Source organism: Haplochromis burtoni, unplaced genomic scaffold (genome assembly GCF_018398535.1).
Source record: "Haplochromis burtoni strain Fernald_Lab_line unplaced genomic scaffold, NCSU_Asbu1 Contig_741, whole genome shotgun sequence".
Taxonomy (NCBI): domain Eukaryota; kingdom Metazoa; phylum Chordata; class Actinopteri; order Cichliformes; family Cichlidae; genus Haplochromis; species Haplochromis burtoni.
Window position 1 is genome coordinate 35,898 of NW_024583102.1, and position 6,356 is coordinate 42,253.

A 6,356-nucleotide genomic window follows, 5' to 3' on the forward strand; every position below is an offset into this window, starting at 1 on the left:
ACCTGTTGCCTTTTACAGTTTTTTTCTGATTGCTTAAGCACATTTTTTGTAACTATTGGCTAATTTTGCAAAACTCTTCACACAAATAAGAAAACCTGTCACCCAATAATCAAAACATTGTAGTTCTCTTGCAAAAGCAAACACAGCTAGATTAACTCTTCACACCTTCGTAAAAATGGTGTTTCCGTATCAAACAGTACACACAAGCCATCATCTACTAAGCACACAATGCGCCAACTGCACACTGATGGTATGAATACAAAACACATCTGGCTTTTGCTTTCTCTGTGCACAAGGTAGGCTATGTCAGTTTGAGCTCATACTTCTGTCATAGATCCATAAGCATAGAGGGATCCAAACTTCAAGTACTGGTGTTTATTCAAACACATCAAAACAAACACAAGTGTTTATTTCCAAGTATAGGATTATTTGCAATCGCCATAATGACTATATGGGTTACTTGGTCTGCAGTGAACATGCTTCCTCTGCCCCCAGCATCTGGTCATCTAGCAATTCTGTAAAGTAACAATTTCAGTATTTTTACATCAATGGTATTGGTGTGTTTCTCATTGGCATATGGCAGTGCTACAAATCTTTGTGCGAAGTGACTGTACTAACCGATTCTCATTTCAAGATGTCCTTATGGTACTTGCTACAGTGTAGCGGCTCGAGTTAGGCTGGACCCGTTGGCCAGCTACCCTCAGGGTCATTCCACGGTTGATTACATGGTCCACTATTGTAGCTCTGATGTCATCAGCAATTCTATTTCTTACTCTTCCTACCCTTCCTCTCCCCCCTCCTCGTCTTCCTCTTGCTCCTCCTTGTCCTTGTCGTCCTCTTCATCCTACTTCTTCACCTCCACGTCCTCTTCCTCGGCCTCCTCTACTTCTCACTCTTTCTGCTCCCTCCATTGTACTCCGCACACACAGCTTACCTGTATTATAGTGCTTAGGCTGATTGCAAAGTGAACTAATTATCTAAAAAAGTTTTTTTTTTTTTTTTTTTTTTTTTTTTTTTTTTTTTTTAAATGACATCAGAAACAGCAGTATGCGACATTACGTGATGGCAGAGCTTCAGTTCATCCTTTGTCATTTTTTTTTTTTTTTTTTTTTTTTTTTTTTTTTTTTAAGAAATAGGACAGGGGGAATGAATGAGAGAAAGAGGGGGAGAGAAAGAAAGAAAACCAAAGGGGAGAAGAGACGGTGAGAAGGGGGGAGAAAAAAAACAAAAAAACAACAACAACTCCTGGGTCACCTGTATGGAGAAAAAAACAAAAAAAAACAAACAAACAACAAAAAAAACAAACAGAGGAGACAGCAAACAACAAAGAGCAACATAATAATAGAGAAAACAAAGCACCATCACAATAAACTAGCTAGTCATAGATATCAATAGTTACTGAATAATAAACGATATTGTGCAGCACGCAAGATAGACAGCGCACAGTGTGCTTTGAGGCAGCAGCCAAGAAAGCTTTAGTCCGCGTCTGTGAATACCCATGTCTACACCTGTGTGCATACCTGTGTGGATCAGCATGCTTGCATTCCAAAGGTTTCTCCATGTAATGATCTGCTAGGGAGTGTGGGGGGGCCACAGCCCCGTCCTCCAGGGTGTGAAGCGGGTATGGAGGAGATCAAAACTCCAGACATCCAGAGGCCCCCAGAACACAAGAGACCAAGGAAGACCAACAGAGGGGCAGCCGCGCCACTGTTCCAGTAAGAGCTGAGGAGAGTCCCAGATGAGGGCTCGCCCAGCAGCCGCGGAGCAGAAGCCAGGGGGAGTTGCAGTGACGCGCCCGTGAGCTCCGCCGGCCCCCAGCTGTGCCTGAGTGACCGAGCCCCAGGCCGAGAGGCCGGGGGCACCCCACCTCCAAAGGGGGCCCGAGCGAGCCCCAGGCCCCAGGCCCCGACAAGCGGCCGCCAAGGAGTGAGCCGGTGTGTACCCGGACGCCCACCCCCAGACACAAAGAACCACCAGCACACCGACACCTGAGGGAGTCCGCCACCGGCAGGGGAAGTGGTGGTGGGTAGAGATAGGCCTCCAAACCTTGGAGGGCCTGAGGTGTCCCCAGAGAGGTGGCGTCTGATACCCAACCTGACATATAGACACAGACATACAGGCACACACAGACACAAACATCCATTCCCACCCTCATGCTCTCATGTGCACTCACTCCACACTCAACCAACATGTGGAGAAGACATAAAGAGACGCTGTACACACAATCACACTCCCCAAGCGTACTCTACAAACCGGGTCTAGGTACCCTTGCCCCTGGAGGGGGGAACTGCACCCAGACCCAGGTGGTGTTACCCTTTTCCCTGCGGTGGGGAGAGGCAGACCACCCCGACTCCGCAGCAGCAGGGAGGCCCCACACTCCAGACCGCAGTCGGACGGCCAACTCCTCCTAGCCCCCCCGCTCCAGCAGGCCGCAGAGAATGGGGGTGAGAGAAGACTCCAAACCTCCCTCCACCCGCTCATTGTAGTGTTGATGCATGTGTGTTCTAAGGTGCAATTAAAACCCAGGAGGGCATGGAGCTACCTGCCAAGGAGCAGCAGGTAAGCGCATAGTCCCTCCTGCTAGCCCTCAATGTCTACGTGTATTTAAAATTGAGAGGTGGGCAACGACGCCAGGGGTGAGGTGTACACCCTGATGGTAATTTGGACTCCGTGATTGTGCCCACCCCCAAGATCCTATATGTATGTGTAATGAGAGTGTGAATAATGTGAATGTCTAAGTTGTGGGATAAAATTGAGGCAGAGGCAGCCAGAAGGGGACAGAGGGGGGGGTAGCCTCCTCTGCACCCTGGTGACATACCCCTACTCCAAGGCCCTGCATGTGTGGGTGGTTGTGAAGGAGCGGGAAGAGGGAGGCAGCTGGAGATGGGGAGGGAAGGAAGGGAGGGGCAGGTAACCCCTCCCTGGGGCCAGCTCCCCCGCTGACCCCAGTAGGCACTCCCACCCTTCGCGACCCGCCAGGGAAAGGGGGCCCAGGCCCATCAGACCGGGGCCCAGTGCAGTAGCGCCCCCCGGCTCCACAGAGCCCTGGACAGTCCACCCAACCCCACCACAGAGAAAACTGCACCCACCCCACCATCCACTCATCTTCCAGACTACATAAGACGGTAAACGCCCAGGCTGAGATCTTCCTCCACCTCTCCTGTATCTCCCCCTCCTGCAGAGAGTTCCTGAAGAGAAGAAAGCTCCTGCAAGATGTAACCATCCCCCCCACCAGTTGAAGAGCCCCCCAGGCGGCTCGACGCACCGGCGGCACCCTGCTCCAGGGCCGGGCCCCCATGCACCCACCTGCCCACAACCCCGGCAACACACAAACCAGGACCCAAGCCCCCGAGGCCCGGCCCGGGCCCCAGCCCAGAGACGGAGCGCCCCCAGAACCTCACGCCCATCCCGGACCCACCCAGGGGCAGCCAGGTTGCCAGGTCAGTAACCCACGTCCGTCAGCACAGACCCTCCCCTAGCCCCGCTGCACGCAGCCGCGAGGAAACAGTCACCTGAGAGCCAACAGAGCCCCCAACCGGACGTGACCGCTACCCCGGGTTGAGCCTCCCAAGGAAGATGCCTCCGGGGAACCCCCCGACGCCCTAAGCCTGTCCTTACCCCCTCACCAATCACAACAGTGAAGGCGGGACCAAACTATGACCCCCCACCCCCACTAGGTGATGGAGCTGATAAAAGGGGCCCAGAGCAATTGATCTAATGGGGTGGCAGAGGCTGTGTCAAGACTAATGTAATCTAATAGATAATTTCTATATTGGTTAGAATTTTTTTTGTGTGTGTTACAAAATTGCAAACTGAGTGCAAAGCAGTTTTTGTGCTTTTAGTTTTGCAAACTCAGTGAGTGGTTTTGCTATAAGTCTGAATAGTTTTAGAGATTGTGCTACAGGAATCACAGATAGGGTTTAAGCATTCAGAAAAAACTGTATAAAGCTCTGATTTCTAGATTGCAATTGTGTGTGAAAGGTGTTTACCCATGTGATGAGTTAGTATGCAAAGTGGGGCCACTGAGTTTACAATTTCAAATGACAGTGTGTTTCTTGTGCAAACAAGAGATTTTCGTCATGAAAATTGTGCCAAATGAAGAGAACTGTGTGTAGTGTTTTGAAAAAAAGTGTGTTTTAAAACTGCAATTTGAGTGTAAAGCAGGAATTGTGCTTGTAGTTTAGCAGAATTAGTTCAGGGAGTTGGTGCATCAGTTACATGTTGCAGTCATTGTGTCTGAAGTGCAAGGAATTGTGTGTACACAACTGTGAAAAACTGTGTTGTGGATATGGTCTGTCAGAATAATGCAATTCCACTGCATGAAATACAGCAGTGGATTATAGAAGACAGCATACATGTTGAATCTAGCAAAAAGGAGAAGAAAAGGTTACACTTTTTCTGATGGCCTAAGCACATTTTTTGTAACTATTGGCTATTTTTGCAAAACTCTACACACAAATCAGCAAAACATTGTAGTTTTCTTGCAAAAGCTAAAAAACCCTGCTTAACTCTCCAAACCTTCGTAAAAATTGTATTTTTGCATCAAACAGTTAACACAAGCCATCTCCTTAACAAGCACACAATGCATCAACTACACACTGATGGTATGAATAAAAACACACATCTGGCTTTTGCTTTCTCTGTGCACAAGGTAGGCCATGTCAGTTTGAGCTCATACTTTTGTCATAGGTCCGTAAACATGGAGGGATCCAAACTTCAAGTACTGGTGTTTATTCACACACATCAAAACAAACACAAGTGTTTATTTCCAAGTAAAAAAAGGAATTTCACTGAGGAAAAAAAAAGAAATCGGTCTACATCGTGTCGTCTCTCTGGGTCCGGCCACAAAATTTCGTCTACATACAATGTCCTGTAGTCCAAGGCATCGGGGAAAACATCTTCTGGAATGGCGTATCCAGGCATGACATGATGCCTGGTCAATATCCCCACATGCCTCCTCCATTGTCTGTAAAATGCGTTGATGGGGGATGACGGTCATAGACCTTCCAGCGCCAGGCAGAGAAGAACTCTTCAGTTGGGTTCAAGAATGGAGAGTATGGGGGGAGGCTGAGTACAGGGAAGAGTGGGTGATCTGTAAACCAGTTGTGGACCAAAGCAGCCTGATGGAAACTAACATTGTTCCATATGATGACGTATCTGGTCTGCTCTGGTCTCTGAACATTAGTGAGCATGTCATGTAAGGTGTCCAGGAATGTAATAATGTGTGCAGTGTTATATGGGCCCAGGGTTGCATGATGGTGAACAACTCCATTTTGGCTTCTAGCTGCACACATGTTATGTTACCACCACGGTGTCCTGGGACATTGATTATGGCACGGTGTCCAATGATGTTCCTGCCACGTCTCCTTGTCTTTGTGAGGTGGAAACCAGCCTCATCCAGAAAAATCTGCTCAGGACCCATCTGCCTCTAGCTCCATCACTCCATCACATGCACAGCACTACAGTGTGCACTTCCAGATTCAGTACCAATGATACTATAGCTCACCTGCACATATCGCAGCTGTTTTACACGTTCACTGTTTCTTTCCAAAGGTGCTCTGTACATTTGTTTCATTCGGATTCTGTTGCGGACAAGTACACCACCTAATACATAAATGCTCACATTTCGTATGTTTTGGAAGGTGGTGTCAATCTCAATTATGCGCTGCTGAATTTCGTGTAGTCTAATGGAATTATTTGCAATCGCCATATTGACTATCTGGGTTTCTTGGTCTGCAGTGAACATGCTTCCTCTGCCCCAGCATCTGGTCAGCTAGCAATTCTGTAAATTGTTGGTATTGTTGTGTTCCTCATTAGCATACGGCAGTGCTACAAGTCTTAGTGCAAAGTGACTGTACTAACCGATGCTCATTTTGAAATGTCCTTATGATGCTTGCTGCAGTGTAGCGGCTCGAGTTAGGCTGAACCCGTTGGCCAACTTCCCTCAGGGTCACTCCATGGTTGATTACATGGTCCACTATTGTAGCTCTGATGTCATCAGCAATTCTATTTCTTACTCTTCTTACCCTTCCTCTTCCTCTAAGTTAACAATTCTTCTGCTTATTTAAACTACAGCTACTTCTGTAGCTTTACTGCAGAGTTTGTAAAACAAACAGCTGTGGATGGAGCCGCTCCAAAGTTTCCTTTTTTCACGTCAGAGTTTGTTGATCAGGTGGTTTGAGGAAGGAGTCCCTCAGAAAAGGTTTGAATGCTCATTACAGAAATAGCGCTGCTGTTTTGGATGCTAGAAACATGTTTTCTTTGTTTACAGTGGGGCAAAAAAGTATTTAGTCAGCCACCGATTGTGCAAGTTCCCCCACCTAAAATGATGACAGAGGTCAGTAATTTGCACCAGA